The sequence below is a fragment of the Akebia trifoliata genome, chromosome 2 (assembly GCF_017979445.1).
Source record: "Akebia trifoliata isolate Shusen 1 chromosome 2, ASM1797944v1, whole genome shotgun sequence".
NCBI lineage: Eukaryota > Viridiplantae > Streptophyta > Magnoliopsida > Ranunculales > Lardizabalaceae > Akebia > Akebia trifoliata.
This window is the reverse complement of record NC_141376.1, coordinates 12,793,274-12,810,974: the sequence shown is the minus strand read 5'-3', so window position 1 is coordinate 12,810,974 and position 17,701 is coordinate 12,793,274.

Sequence of the window (17,701 nt, the reverse complement as noted above, 5' to 3'; positions counted from 1 at the left end):
TAGATCAATTTCTATTAGAATTAGAATCGATCTCTTGAAATCAAATGAATTAAGAATTGGAACAGATAAAAACCAATAAAAACAAAAATTCAGAACCATTTAAGGAGAAATAATTCTTACAGTTCTATTTTCATTAATTTGATAATCGGAATCAAAACCAATAGGAACCGAAAATGATAAAATTTAATGATTCTTATTTCTTTAGGAATCGAAGAAGATCGGACCCATTGGCACGCCTATACCTGACTATCATAAAATGACCTAGATGCCCTTATCTTCAGCCCTTATACAAAACCCTTTTCATCAAGATAGGGTGAAAAGCATTTATGGCTATGTGTGCATCTCCCACATCAGCAATGTGTGAATCGATGTCAATTTTAATGTCATCCGAGTACGACTCACAATTCTGTATTCACCTCCACATTAGTGCAATGTTGAACATAGTGTCATTGGAAGTCACGTTAACATGTTTCAATATTTTAATATCATATTGTTTTCACGCATGCTCCTCTATCATTTTTGTGAATATTCAAAATACATCTTTTATATTTTCAATATGAAGACAAGACCTCTTGTTTATATCGAATTTTTTCTTCTATTTTGAGTCCAACTAGCCATACTAAATTGGTAAGGATTTCACCCTTACCAAGGGTCATTGGATTGAGGCATCCAAACCAATGATCGGATGCTTCAGGATTGTAGAGGACAAAAATTCAATGAAATTTGAAAAAAATAATTCCAAAAATTGTTATTTTTCACCATTAAAATTCAATTTTAAGTTTAGAAGTTATATGAAAGTTTTGTAGCCGTCCATTTTCAAAACATTGGATCAAACTTAAAAGAAATTATATTTTTTTTCTCTTTCTTTTTGGATCTGAGTTTTTCAATGGAATTTAAAGGGATATAGCATTGGATTGCTGATGTGGTAATCCATTTGAGTAAATTGAACCTTACTAAGGCTTAAAATCTATATTAAGTTAGTATCGAAAATGTTTCTCTTTAAGAAAAATAAATAAATAAATAAACTAATGAAAAGTGATATCAATACCCCCATCATCCTCATCATCATCACCATCATCATTACTGTCATTTTTATCCTCAACATCAGTATCATCATCACCATCATCATTATTGTCATTTTTATCCTCAACGTTAGTATCATCATCACCATCACTACCACCATAATTTTCGTCATCACCACCATTTCATTTAAGTCATTGTCATCATCATCATATTGTTATGTTCATTAATTACTCAAGAGTATCTTTTTTATCATCAAAATTTGTAGTGTTGCAACCAAATAATAAGGTTATTTTTTATGAAATCAATACCTAGGTGCTGGCAAAAATTGAACCCAAGTCAATGGTATCATCACCCACAGATTTATCAACTAAGATAGCTAGCACCTACATTTTATTCAAGATTTTGATGATGACTGATTTGAGAAACAAGAATGAAAGTCTTTTAGGTAATTTTCATTTATCTAAAAGAGAAGATCGAGTTCAAGGGGCATGCCAATTTGAAAATGTAAGGAAAAAATAAGGGTTTTTAGATGTTTTTCATTAATCAATAAGAGAAGAGAAAGGTCAAATGACATGTCACCAGATTGAAAATATAAGGAGGTATCTCAAATAATCTCAAAAGATACAAGACATGGCCTTAAATGGGGGATGCCATGTCACCCTATTTTTTTTTTTTTTACCCACCAAGGATTAGCTGAAATGGTAAGGAGGGATTGGGTATGCTCCCCAGGTCTTGACTCCAAGTCTTTATATGTCCCTTCACAACAATGTAGTTACTTAAATGGGCTCATGTGACAGGATGTTGGATGGGGCGTAATATTCAGAGATTAGTTCTGATGGATAAGATTGCCTCATAGGTTGGGCAAAGCCCAATAGACCATGGTCAGTCCTCATGAATACCCTATTCCCAACAAAAAAAACTCATTTAATTAAAAGGACAGTTTGACGATTCATACTTTGAAGGCTTCAATACACACAGATAGGGAGGGAAGACTAGGTGTTGTTTTCCAAAATTTGAAAATTAGAAAATGCCCACTTTTACATTTAAACTTATTATTATTAAGGTCATTTTTGTGAAAATAAATAAAATTACTTAGGTTTTTAACATTTTAAAATTACAAAATATCATTTTTATTATTTTATCTGCAAAATCTCCTTAGTTAATATTTTTAATTACAAACAAAGTCTAATAATATAATATTCAAAGATAAAATCTGACATAAATTTTTTAAAATAATTTTAAAAGTTTAAATCATGCATAAATCATAATTTTTGTAATATATGTGCCACCTTATAGTTTTGTTTAAAAAAAAAAGCATAAAGTAAATTACATTGATTTCTTAACAGAAATTAACAAAAGGCTAGCTCAGTTTGTGGATATTGAAAAAGTGGACTAAACAATTTTATCGAAAATATCTTGATTTCTTCAGCGAAATTATCATTGATTCCTCAATAAATTGAAAAAGGCTTAAGCAATATATGAAGAAGTGGAGCTTTATCAATTTATGTGACACCTCCTTTTATCATTTTTTATGAAAAATTAATAGCAAGTACATTATACTCTGCCAGAAATTTTTTATCATTGATTCCTCGATAATTATTTTTATTATTCATGTGATGATTGAGGCCTATTGGGGCCCACTTATGAACAGATTATAGGTCTCTCTATCCATTTTTATTTGTGTAATGTTATTCTCTATGGTTGGATCTTTACATCTATGTCCAAATTTGATCGTTAAATCTATTATGTGATAGTTGTATGTGGTTTATAAATGATTAATCTTCTTTCGTTGAGAAAGTTGAGGTATTCAAATTAAGGACCACCTCACATAGGGACGGAGCCTAGATTTTGACCATGTGGGGGGCAACCAAGGGTAGAAGAAATTTGTTTGTGGGGACATCAAAGAGTGAAAAAAAATAGTTGTGAGGGACATCTAAGAGGGAAAAAAAAAGTTGAGTTTTCTATCTTAAAAAATGGAGATAAATCCTTTTAAAATATTTTATAATTCCAACTTCTAGATCTCTTTTAAGATATTTGAAAATTTCATAAGCTGTCCCAAGTTCTTTCCCCGATTCAAACATGGTGGAGAGAAATTAAGTTTCTCTTCTATTCTCTTAATGAGTTTCTTTTATTTCGACTTCTCTCAATCCAAACATAGCTTTGGTACTCATTGGGTTTTATTTCTATAATAAAAGTCTATCTCTAGTCTTCCATACTGAAACATGGAACTATAAATTCTCTTTTATATTCTCTGGTGTATACAGATTGTTGAATCTTGTGGGTAGACTTCCAATAAGCTCACAATCACCTTGTGGAGGGGACGTATTTACCTTAGTATAACATGTTAAACTCGTGCCTCCCTCTAAGGATCTTCTAATCGATAAATTCATTCTTGCTTGTTATATTTTCAAATCATACTTCGGTCGACTTGTAAATTTCAATTCACATAATTCTCTTTTGTCAAACTTGTTTTTATTGTAACATTACACTCTATTAGAAACAACAAATCCACACATTTCAGGTTGTTGAGTCTTGAATGTAATAAGTTATTGAAATATTCTAAAGCCCTCTTTTAAATTCAATTAGACTATTGAACCAACGATCCAAAAAGATACAATCGATTATATACTGTATATTGGCTCTTAAAATAAGATTTTCAAAGATCATGATTAGGATTTGGTGATATAAAATCACCGCATTCTTTTGTTTCTTAAGGCTTATGGGCTTTTCCACTTATGTGGGGTATTTTGGTATTTTCTTTTCATTAGCTTATGAAAAATAAAGAGTTCTTAGATAGTTGTAATTGTCCAAAAAAAAGGGGTTTCTCTGGAAAAAAAATTTGAGTTTTATCTTTGATAGAGAATGCAAGAAATCATTAAGTCTCCATGTGAGTAATCTTTTTCTCTTATAAAACCTTGAAGCTCAAGGTTCTAAGTGTGATCATCACATTGTTGTTACGAGTTGGTGACAACAGGAGTGGGATAAGAATTTCTTATTTGAGTTCTTATTAAAGTCAGATGAAGAGATTTTATGGGTTTCACTGAAATGTTGGAGGTAATATAGACCTTTATGTTTAATTTTCTCCTTGATTAATGGATTTCTACTTACGGAACCTGTGGATGTAACCCCGTTGTGGGTGAATCACGTTAATCTCGTGTTGTGATTATGTGATTTCATCTATTACTTCTTATTTTTTTGCTTTGCAACGCATTCTTGGGATTTGATTGTTGGAATTAGTTCATCTATTGTTGGAAGTGATTAGTTTCAATAATCGATTTTTGTGTGATTTGGGATCTAGCCACAACAATTAGACTAGATCCAATAGTCAATTTGGCAATCATGGGTCTTCTGTATAAGGGCCAATGTAAATGAGCCCGTTGATGAGAGGTTTTGAGCCTAAATTTATAATATGTCCAAAGCCTAGGCCTAGACATTTCATTCCTTGATCAATATGATGCACATAAAAAACTTAATTGTTTTTAATGTCTGAACCATAATCTCGACAGCTCTTGACAAAGTGGAATATTAGAGGAACAAGATTCATTTACTTGATCATAAATCTTTAGGATAAGACTTTGTTGTTGTTGTCACGGTAATCAGGTCAAGTACACTAACCAATAGAAAGAATAATGATTTTCTGACGCCCCCCTTTGACATATGCCCCTTGACATGGCATATGCCAGAACCATAGATCTTTTTCCTTGGATACCCAACTGCACATATTTATGGGGATGTGTAGTTGTCTATCCTGAGAAAAAAGATCTATGATCCCAAGACATGCCACATCGGGGCGTATGTCAGGGGGGCGTCAGAAAATCATGACTTCTTAGAAATATCAATAGCCCATAAATGTAAGTGGATGACTCAAAATTCCTTTATGTTGATTTTTTCACCTAATCCCATGAACACCAAGCTTCGAGAACTCTAGTGAAATAGGCACTAAGGAGACAAACAAGAAGAGAAAGAACAAACAAACGAAAAGATAAGATCTAAGAGAATATGACGGAACTACACACTTTATAGAAGCCTAGTGCAAAAATAGCTTAATCAATTCGGCCCAACAAGCTTTGACATGCATAGCTTTATTACATGTTGGTAGGGAAAGTTTCATAGATTTGGTGTTGTGGAATCACCGTGACATCACATGCAATGGTTACGAGCAAATCTTTACTATTATAATGAGAGAAGGTGGAGTTGAAGGGGATCCACACAAAAATTTAAGTGGTCCTAAATACCCCCATTTTTAAATTTAAATTTAATATATCAAGGTCATTTTGATCAAAACCCATTAAATTGCAACCACAATGTTTAACTTTCAAAATTATAACATCATCATTCTAACCCTGTAATCTTCAAAAACCATTTAATCAATATTTTAAATTACAAATAAGTCCTTTTGATAAATGTGCTTTTGCACATGCCACCTTCTGGTAAAATATTAATTATAAAGTTGTGATGAATGCACGCGGTCTTGGTACGCGGTTGACATGACAAAGGCACAGAACAGTAGATCATTTTCTTCAGGATACACAGGAAAAAAATGTGTGGTTTTGAGCCCTTACCACGTGAGCCACATATCCAACCACGTGAGCCACGTATCCAACCGAATGCATTCATCATTGTTCTTAATTACATGGAGTTTTGGAGTAAAAGTCAGCTAATGGCCCAAGGAGTGTGTCACATGCAATATTTAGGATGGCGCCAACACATAAGGTATTTGTGACCTTAGTTAACAATTCGGTGGACGGGAAAAAAAACGGTATGAAAATAAATCGGGTACCATTCGAAATAACGATGCACCAGTTTGCTCGAAAATTCGACGAAAAAATGTAGGACGATAAAAATACAATACGAAAATAATTCGATAATGATTCGGATCCAACAATTTTTAAAATTTTCAAAAATTCGGATATATATATATGATATGACCTAACAATTCTAATCTACCAATCAAATTATCAATACTTAAATTAAAAATATATTAAATAAACAAGTAAGCAATCCACAATCACATTCATCCAATAAAATATATATTTGTAATTAAATATTTAGTTTTAATCCATCTAATAATCAATGTAAATTAAAAGTATAAAATATGATATACTAATTAATGCTAAAATCATCATGTCCCATGACTTAATTAAATTTAAAAAGAAATTTCTTTTCATTTCTAAAAAGTTATTAATGTGAAGTAGATTGATCAAATAGCTCGTTGAAAAGAATATCTTCACGATTAGGTGTAATTTCATCTTTCTTTTCAAGCTCTTCACTATCATCATTAACGTATTTTGAAAGTTCTCCAAGTTGTTTAAGATTAATTATTTTGTAGGGGTAATTTTCAACTTGGAGTTCCTCCCCCCCACCCACTTTTCTCGAGTTTTGAAGTGAGAATTGAGAATAGGAAAATATGAAGTATTTTATTAAAATACTTACAAAATATACGTATAAATCGCGATCTATTCGTCGGGATTCAAAGATCCATAAATTAATCTGAATCTTTGAAACCAACGACAATTTTGATTGGGAAGAGTATTATTCGTTTAATTCGTGAATCAATCGTGAATTTACTAACTATGTTTGTGACCAACATCTGAAATTTAATATATTTCTTCAAAGGAAGTGTAACAAAAAAAAAAAAAAAATACAAACTATTATAAGACGTGGGGCTTCAATGTATATAATTTAAAAGTTGTTGTCAATTAGAAACTTGAGAACGACTTGACCTAATTGAATTTTGAATTGACCTGGCTTAAAGAACTATTTGAGCAAACTTGTCAACTCGACTAAGAAGCCCAGCCAAGTCAACTTTGAAATACATAAAATTATATGACCATATTTACAAGGTTGGAAAAAGGAAAAATAATTATAATTTTAAATTATAAATAGGGGAATTTACCTATTCATAGGTGAGTTTTTTTTTTTTCTTTTTAATTATTACAAGGACTTCATAGGTTCCAAAGTATTTAACAAGTTGGCTTTATTGCAGATGTGGTAAATACTTAGTTTTTAAAATGATATGCTTTAGGGAATTTAGACTTAGGTCCCTGCATTTTGATGAATTTTTTAGATATGTCACTATTTTTTCAAAATGAACATAAGTCCCTTGACCTTTATTTATTTTTATTTTGTAATTGATAAAAAATAACCTAACTACCCTGATATTTAATCTTTAGCCAAAAACCTTGGGTTTTAATTTCCAAAAATCAATCATTTTCAATCACTTAGGTAAAACTTTTTATCTACATCTTCAACTCTATGATTTAATCTACATAAACCTTCATGCCTCGAGAACAAGATACGATTTTTGATACAGTAGAAGACGATAGAATAAATTGGGTAGAAAAATCAATGGTTTTCGCTTTCGACAATAAATAGAGAGTGACTTATGGCAATTCCCTCAAGTGGAGGAAGCCCAGAGAAAGATCAATTTATTTTCTTTATTACTTTTAATTATTGCCTCTATGCATTTAATGCGAATTAGTTTCTTTTCAAGGACCTTTGATTCAACTTCCATGACTTAAGTTTTATTGAAATCCCCTTATTAATTATACTTATAATTGACATTTTATGTTTCGATTAAATTCTTAGATGATTTGTCTTTAACCTAGATGACTAACTATTGGAATTTCATACACTTTAAGTGAAGGAAATTTTGGCCTACGGACTTGGAAATTAGTGCTTCATTGCTATATTTTCCGATCCAACACATTTGCTTGTGTATTAGACTGAGATCAACAAGAAAATAAATAAAAGAACAAGAGGGAGAATAAAATTGGTAGCTTTAGGTGTATCCTAATTTCCTAATATTCTCTATGATGTAATTTTATTTTATTAAAGTTTTAGTAGTTAGTGATTCAATCTGTCATTGTTTTAAATTCTTGAATTTAATTCTCATTATTTTTCGTAAAAATTTGATCACTGCCCACTTTCCTTGTGGATTAACCCTTACTTGCCAACTTAAAGCTAAGGTAATTTTATTTGTTGTCAAGCCATCAACAACATCATTATTTACGCAACGAACATTGTCGAACTTACCACTTAGTGTTGAGTTCATCACTTTCTATTGTAGAGTTCAAAGATTTTTTTATTAAAAAATTTGTCGAATTCAACAATAATTCATAAAAAATTATCGTCGAACTCAAAATATTAATTTTATCGAACTCGATGATATTAACGATGAATCCGGCATTTTTAAGTCATGTTTAATTGCTATCGAGTTTGACAATATTTTCATAAAAAAATCATTGAACTCGACAATAAAAATCAGTGAGCTCGATAATTAAAATGTTGAACTAGGCAATAAAAAGTTGTGAACTCAATACTATGTTGTGAGCTTGACAGTAAAAATCAGTGAGCTCGATAATTAAAATGTTGAACTAGACAATAAAAAATTGTGAACTCAATACTATGTTGTGAGCTTGACAATAAAAATCAGTGAGCACGATAATTAAAATGTTGAACTAGACAATAAAAAGTTGTGAACTCAATATACTATGTTGTGAGCTTGACAATAAAAATGTTGAACTATAGAATAAAAAGTGATGAACTCGACATTGTAAGTGTGATCCAGATTTTTTTTTTCTATATTTTTTTTATACTTTGACGCTAAGTAAATCTCCTCAAAACTTAAAATTCACACATCATTGTTGTGAAATAGACACTTGAATCAAAAGTTATGACGTAATCATCAAAAAAATTAGAATCTCAACTTCATTCTTTGTTTTTTTTAATAAATCATCGAAATATATATATTTTTTTTAAAAGACATCTAAATGTTCAAAATTAATAGTATATCATTCTCTATTTGTCATTCACGATAATAATAAAAAAATCATCGAAAATGATCGCAATCACCATTGGAAACCTAACTATGTGAAGAATACTGAGAAAAAGAATAGTTTGGATATTTCAAAAAAATTACAAAAGAGAAATTAGGTCAAATGACTATTAAGAAAAGAAAATTTTACTAAATGAATTATTAAGATACTGCCCAAAACTTAGGGACTATTTATAAATAAAAACCTATAGGGTCCTTTAAGTAATTTTCCCAACATTTTAACCATTTAAAAAACAACTTATTTATCAAAATCACAATAGTTTGAAATGTGTGTTGTCCTAGTAAATAAGATCATTTCATTGCATGATTTGTTAATTTGATCTTAATTAAATTATTTTTATAATTTGATAAATTTAATCTATATAATATATTAGTGATTCAAAATGGAAGTCAAGTTTTCAAATTTTAAAACTATGGTTAGATACATTAGAGATGGCCTAGGTATTATTTTCATATGGAGGTATGCCTCGCAGCCTATGCTAAGTTATTGGCACATTCGTTCTATGTCAGAGGTCCCATGTGCTAAACTATCATTACAACCATATCACCAAACGATTATTATTTTTTTAGTTGTTATAGTTTCACTACAATATATATTATAATTGTAGAAACCCATGGGCCTAACCCATCTTCACAAAACCGGCTTGTAAGGTGAGGATTGCCCTAGGTTTATGTATAGCCTAAGATCTTGATTCCCATGTGATGTGGGACTATCGCTCACACTCACCTCACCTGTAACATGTCTCCTACATTCCTATGATTATCGGCTCTGATACTATGTAGAAGCCTATGAGCCTAACTCATCCTCACAAAATTGACTTATAAGATGAGGATTGCTCCAGGTTTATATGTAACCCAAGGTCTTGATACCCGGGCGATGTGGGATTATCACTTACAATAACTATATACCACTCTAAACAAAGTATCACTTTTTCTTAAAATATTTGATTAAGGGAAAAAATAAAAACATGCTACTAAAATCATGAACATGTTAGGAAACCATACATATTTTCCTTTCTGTGCAAGTCAATAGATATTAACTAGTAAAATGTGAAATTAAAGAAGAGTCGTGCCGGAGTGATGTCAGGCTAGAACCTCATATCGCACTTCTTGACGTGAAAGTGGATAGGAGCCGTAGATTCTTTTTCAATCATATCTCGATGAAAGCATCTATGTTTCCGATACACTTTCACGTCAAGAAGTGCGATATGAGATTCTAACCTGAAGTCACTTCAACGTTCATTAAAGAAATTGGAAAACAAAAAAAGTATCACAAACTAAGCGTATAAGATAATACCACAAATTTTAATCCCAAGGGTTGCTGATAGGGTCAAGTTTGGGCCGGTTTTGAGTATATCCATATTCAAATCCAATTTTTTGATTCCGGATCTATATTCAAATCCGACTTGGATCCTACTACTTAAACCATATCCGAATTTTTTTGTATTCATTAAAACCAAATCTGATCCGACCCAAACCGAATTACTTGAGGAAAGTATTTTTCTAATAAAAATAGAACCAACCTAACCTTACTAATTACTTCGAAAGGAAAATCTTTTTTTTAGAAAATAAAAACTAGCACCATTTAAAATTTGAAAACACCCATCTAAATCTATACACTTCCCATTTTTTAAGTTTCTACATATAGAACTAAAACCAAATCTTCTTCCTAAATTAAGCATTTAATTCAAGTATCAAAAATTTCAAAATAAATAAATCTGTAAAAGAAGTTCTTACCAAATTGAGATGCAAATCTTTCGTTCAACACATAGAATGAAAATCTATACACTTCTCATTTTTAAGTTTTTATATATAGAACTTAAGCAAATCTTCTACCCAAATTAAGCATTCCACTCAAGTATCAAAAATTTCAAAAGAATTATATATGTAATAGAAGCTCTTATCAAGTCGTGTATATGACATGGACTTGCATCCGACCTAAATCCGAGTCAGATAAAAAATCCTTAAATTGATTTTGACCCATTTTTTAATTCAAGTCTACTCCAAAAATCAAACCCGCTAAAATCGATTTTGGACCACTCGGATATCGGATAAAACCCAACCCATTTTAAGCCCTAGTTTGTGAGATGGCTAAGACCACATCTTAGGAAGTGAAGGTCTTGAGTTCAAATCCCACTTAAGAATCACTTTTAAGGAGTTATCTATGAAATTACCCAGTGTGTGTGGGTAGAGGGGATTGCACATGTCCCAAGGATTAGTCTGGTGTTCTAAGAGGTTTGAATACCTCCATTCCCCCCAAAAATAAAAAATTACAAATATTCTATCTAAACAAAATCAAGGGATGGACCACTATAACGAGAAAATGACTCTTGCATAATGAGGTATATCTTCATCAAATATGTGAATTTTAATAAATAAATATTCTCAAAGTAGGACTGCAAATACCTCCAAAAGATCATTTTTTTAAGATGTTAATTAATATCTTGAATTGTAGATCATTAAGGATCTTTACAAGTCCAGCAACCCATCACCAAAGTTACAGTCGAAATGACTAATATTTGATTAGTTTCAAAATAAACTTTAAAGGGAATTCACAAAATTGATCTTAAAAAAGGGTTTGACTTTTATATTTCTTTCTCTTTTATGTGTGGGGTCAACTTGTAAAAGAAAACAAAAAATCCATTCTTATTAGAGAGATGTACCCGGCACATAGGGTAGAGAAACAGGGAGCTTAAAGTTGGTTAGTTGGCTCACCTAACCCATCACTTTCCAACAAAAGGAAATGTTGGAAAAATTAAAAAAGGGAGAGCAAGGAAATCTTGGAAAAAGAAAGAGGGGAGATAGACTTTCTGTCAACTTAGAACCCATGGCCGCCCCCCATGCCCCACCCCAATAACTCATGATAAAGAGGGAAACCAACAGAATAGAACCTTTACGAATAATTCTAACGCATGCCTCTAGGTTTGGTGAAAATTAAAGACACCTAACTATATTTCATACTGGTGACATAACCTTGTGAGATTAAACAAAAAAAAAAAAAAAATCAAAACGCCCACATTTTCAACATGGTGACAAGCATTTTGTTATATAAAAAAATAATAATAATAATCTCGAAATCCATTTTCTTCAAACTCTAATAAATGCAAAATTTGTCCAATAAAACTTAAAAGTTTTGGATTGGACTGATTTTTTGTGAGGATGATCTCTATGGTGAAGATATTATCCTCACAAAAAATCAGTCCAATCCAAAATTTTAAGACATATAGGATAAAGGCATTGGTTATGTGTTGTTTGTTGAATGGGACCCTATCTATAAGTCATGTTCTACAAACAACACTAGAGAGCCAACACATGTATCCTATATAGATTAGAAATTTTTTAATGGGCTGATTTTTTGTGAGGATGATCTCTATGATGAGGAGATTGTCCTCATAAAAAATCAGCTCAATCTGAAAATTCTAACCCCATAAAAAATTGTTTAGAATTGTGCATTGTCGATTTTTTGCCATTAATTTGTAGATCAACTTTGATAGGGTTAGAAGTTAGTGATCATCCTCATAAAAAATCAGCCTAATTCAAAACTTTTAAGCCATATAAGACAAAATTTATCTTCCAACGTTGTCTCCCTAATGTTGTTTACCGAATGCTACCCTATATATATATATATATATATATATATATATATATATATATATATATATATATATATATATATATATATTTGAACCTCTTCAACATTATGTGAAAAAAGGGATAAATTCAACGTCAAGATCCATTAAATTTAGCTCTTTTTTTATAGAGTATTTGAGAAAGTTGCATCAAATTTACCCCTTTTTCACGTGGTACAACGCTTGTCTTCAACACATCATCTTCAGTTTTGGCTTCCTATATTTCTCTACCCCAAATCCTATTTTATTCTTATGGCTTGATGATTGAAGGAGAGATAATCTTTAAGTTCAAGATAATAGTTACAAAGTTTATCTTAGAAATTAAAGATGATGAATTTTAGGGAAAAAACAAGAATAATTTATCAAAATGGAGAACTTTATGGTAAACTATACATGTTATTTCCAAAAATGGTAATCTACCATTTTTGAAAATATTTTATTTTACTAAAATGTTAAAAATAGTAATTTTCATATTTTTACTATTGAAAATGCCTTTTTGTTGGAAGGATCATTCTAACATGAGATCAGAATGTATTTTATACACTGACCAAAATAGTATATTCAATAGCAAAAATATGGAAATTACTATTTTTATTGTTTGGTAAAATAAAATATTTTCAAAAATGGTAAATTACCATTTTCGAAAATAAGATGTACAAGTTACTGATTTGGTAAATAATCGATATGTCGTGCATGTTTTAGTAAATTTGCCAAAAAGCAAAGGATCATAGGTAAAAGTTGTAGGCGGGGATATTTTAATTATTGAAGTCAATTCCTTTTGACTAGGATGATGGATAGTCATGATTAGGATTAGGTTGAAGTCTAGAAAAACAAAAGGTTCAGGGAAAGCATTTCGAGAATCAAACTCAGGCCCTATTGCACTCAAAGAAAAAAAAAATTGTACCACTGATCAAATGCCCATTTGAGTCACACCCAAAAAATCCCTAAATGAATCCACATGATTTTGTGATAAAATCTCGAGGTTTGAGATATTTTCCAATAAGAAAATGTTGAAGTAATATTGAAAAAATATCTCCAAGTCACACCTTTGAGTTTCTATATGCCCCTCCACATAAAGAAGTATATTTAATTGTTGTCACGTGTAGGTGGATGGTACGTGCGGCCTATCAAAGCTATAAAAAAAAAAATAAAACATAAAACTTTGAAATTGACATCGTTTCACACATTACTAATGTGGATGTGTTTATAGAACCATAAATACTTTTCATCGAGATATGAGTGAGAAGCATCTATGGTTCTGTGCACACCAATGTGTGAAACAATATCAATTTCAATGTTACTCCAACATGACTCTTTCCAATATAGTGATAATTAATCATAATCCAATAGATTCTAAATCACACAAAGATAATGACGATAAACAAAATAAATTAAACAAAAATTATAGACACTATATGTAATACCCTTTATCTAAAAACCCATGAAATTATTTTATAAATAATACTCTTGAAAACCTCTTTAATTGTGATACGTTATAATCAATGTTTTTTATTTTAACATATGGTAGTTTCATAATACATATTTTGATAATTTATTATGTTAGACAATTAGTTGTCAAAGTTTGAAGTCAACTTAATTATAAAATAAAATATTGATTAATGTCATGTTTCCATTCATTGTTAAAATTTTTTAAAAAAAAATTATGAGATAAAAAGTGGTTACTAGTATAGAATTTTAAATTTATATAATTAATTTATTAATTAAAATGTATAGACCCGATAAATAAATCTAGTAGATAAATTAGCAGATCAAATCATAGAAGTTCATGTGATGTGGATAGTTTTGTTAAAATAAGAATAAATGAGTCACTATGAAAATGATTAGTTCATAGTGGTGTTATAATGTAATTTATAATGCATAGGGAGGGTTCTTTTTATTTAATATAAAATTAAGGGCTTTTATAAAAAAATTGATGTTATCATAGGTTTTAAAAGAAATATTCAAAAGACCTCCTTAACCAAGTCAAAATTATTGGAATTATTTTTTGGAATACATTGAGTCTTATTTTGGTATCATTAAATCTCTTAATAGAATACAAACAAAATTTATAGAAAACTTACATATTATGGTGGTTTTTAATAAGTGTTTTGTTTCCTCTTTTTATTTTAATAATAATATAGAAAAATAAAAAAACAAGGATAATATGAGAATTGATTAGGAAATTATTAAAATTTTAAAATCATTTCTTAAATAAAATGGGTTCAAGTAGGAAATTATTTTTAAAATTTAAATTAATATTTTCTATTCATGTTGAAGTAAAGGAATAATTTTAAGATAATTAAAATTTTTTCTTAATTTGTGAGTGGCCTACATTGGTAGGAGGATTAATATTTAGAGTAAATAAATGAGATAATAGCTTGCGACATTATTCCTGACATGTTTAGGAGAACACCTTTATTTTATTTAAAAAAATAATCTCATCCTTAGGAGAGAGAGAGAGAGAGAGATTTTCATTTTTGAAAAAAAAAACTTTTAATATTAATAGAGCCTTGATCATTTGCTATTATTAAAGAAGAAATCATTATTCGTAGAATCAAGTGAATCAATGTATTCGAATATGACTCATCGTAAAACAAAAAACAAAAAAAAGTAAGTTCATTTTTTCTTTTCTCTCTCAATTAAAATAAGATATTTATAATAGAATGTGAGAGTACCATATTTGAAATTGTGATGTAGTTAGATTTATTACTAAATTCTAAGTTTGGAATACGATGAGAATGGTGACAATACTTTATGATATATATTTTTAATTATTATTGTCAATGAAGTTTTACTATGGTTATTGATTATGAATATATTTTTTTCTTGTAAAATTTTCATGTTCTATTTATTTTTCTTATATTAATTCTTAGAAATAGGTAGAAATGAGTTCCTACCCGAGTCTTGTGACTTATGTTTTTCTTATAAAATTTCAGATTTCGATGAAGCCACATTAGGGACATTGAGATCGTCTTCGACGATTTGCTATATTTTATTTCTTAAGTTGATTTACTTTTATGACTAAGGGTGTATAAGATTTGGGGAGAATTCTTAATGTTATCTTATGCTTATTAGAATTATTTTAAATCAATTTATCAGATAAATGTGTTGGATTTTCATTTTAAGGGCCTTGGTTATTAATTGATTTATAAAAGAAGATTTGTGATATTGCTAATTTCTTTTAACATATGTTATTAGAAAGATTATAAAATTTTCATTATTGAAATGATATGACATAACTTGGAGAAATTATGTAACTCGCACACACATATCCTTATGTTTTTTATGGAATTTTAAATATTTTATTTTATTTTAAAATAAGTCATCTTTGTTATCGTTGTTAGTGTACAAGATAAATGAATAGAAAACAAAACCTACTTTATATTATTGAAATCCCTGTTTAGACTTCTTATTTGGTTCTAAATTTTTTTTATTTTTAAGATTTGGTTTTGGAAGTTAACTTTGACATAACTTTAGTCCCCTACCATTTAAATGGCAGAAATATTTATTTTAGATTTTACCGTCCAATCTACTAAATAGGATTGTAGGAAACCCATTCTTATACCATCTTTATAAATATTTTGTTCGGTATTTTTATACCAGAAAAAATAAATATTTTATTTGATTTAGCATTTTTATATTATGGTTATTTCAACCATCTTTCCAAAATGGGGTGTTACATTAAATTCCGATAAAAATTGAGCAAGTTATGAATTTTTGATTGAAGGTGTGTTGAATTATCCTATGTGAATGTTACCAAAAAATGAATTTAGATAATGTTTTTAGTTAGGTTCAGCATGTAATTTTTTACCGATGTGAGTAAGTAGATTATTCATAAATCACCCCTAAGTTATGGATCACGGTTCAAATAGCGGTAACGGGTCCGGTTATGAATCTTGAAACTTGGGGCGTGACACTATACAAACAACTAACTTTCTAATTATATTACAAAAGAACTCCCATTAGATTTTCTAACTCTATAAATTCTCACCAATATGATGAGATGCTCCAATCTCTCAAAGAATTAATTGGAAATGAGGATGGAAAGGAATGGCGTATTAAAAAGAAAGAGAAGAGGAAAGACAAAGTTAAAAACTTTCCTCAAGATTAAATCCCAACATCTCTTTATAAGAGAATAAAATGAATAAGGTCAACAATTATGTTTTATTATATAGATATTTGTATACATATTATACATAAATAATCAAGTCAAGTCAAGTTGGGTCCATCTGATGGGCCCAACTACCAAGCTTGAGTCTAGCCTTAATATAAATCAGGCCTAACCAGGGCCGATGTCTAGACTCAGGATGTTATAAGTTTGGGATATACTCACATTATAATGGTGTGATAGTATCACTAAGGGATGCACTATTTGCACATGCCTAAAATGCTCATCGTACCCACCTAAAAAAATAGGTTTTCTTTTTTGCACGCACTTAATCTAATTTATTTTATTTTATTCTTTATGCATCCACTCAAAAACCTACCAAACCACTTCTGAGTATTCTTCTTCTCCTATTTATTTGCATCCAGAAAGGTTTCAGCGATGGTTTTATTCTTTTATCCTACTTTTTTTTTTACCCTAACACCTCAAAATTCAATTGAGTCAAAGCCCTTCATATGAGAAAATGAGTGTGTAAATTTTTTTATTAAATGTGTTAATATCAAATCATTTTTACATGGTTCCATAGGTACCTACTGATCTTATACATAAAGATTATGTATGCTAGCATACTGAACACAAAGATATCTGTGGAGGGAAATTCTCGGATGAATAGACACGTGGCTCATACGGACACACCGACCCATCAAGTAGCTCGGGGGAAATGCTCCGTAGATATCAAAATTCAATATAGTTCGATAAGATGGATCTAACAGATGTGCCAGTGATTGACTACTATGACAACCCATACCATGTCAGAGCAGTTCTGACTATTCCAGGGTTGTCAGAAGAGTTGCAACTACCCTTGCAACTGACACACCAGAGAGTAAGCTAACTACTCTGAGCCACCTCAAGGGAAAACGATAAGAGAGGACTCCTATAAAAGGAAGGGGACCATTCCTGAGAAGGTGATTCTTCCTTCTTTTCTCTGAAAATATAAACAAAATTCAAAAGGAAAACAATAGAGTTTATTAACTTGATTGTCGGAGTGGATTCCTTTGCAGGTTCGAGCGAGCTACGAAAGGGAGGAAGGGCATCTTGAAGTGGAGC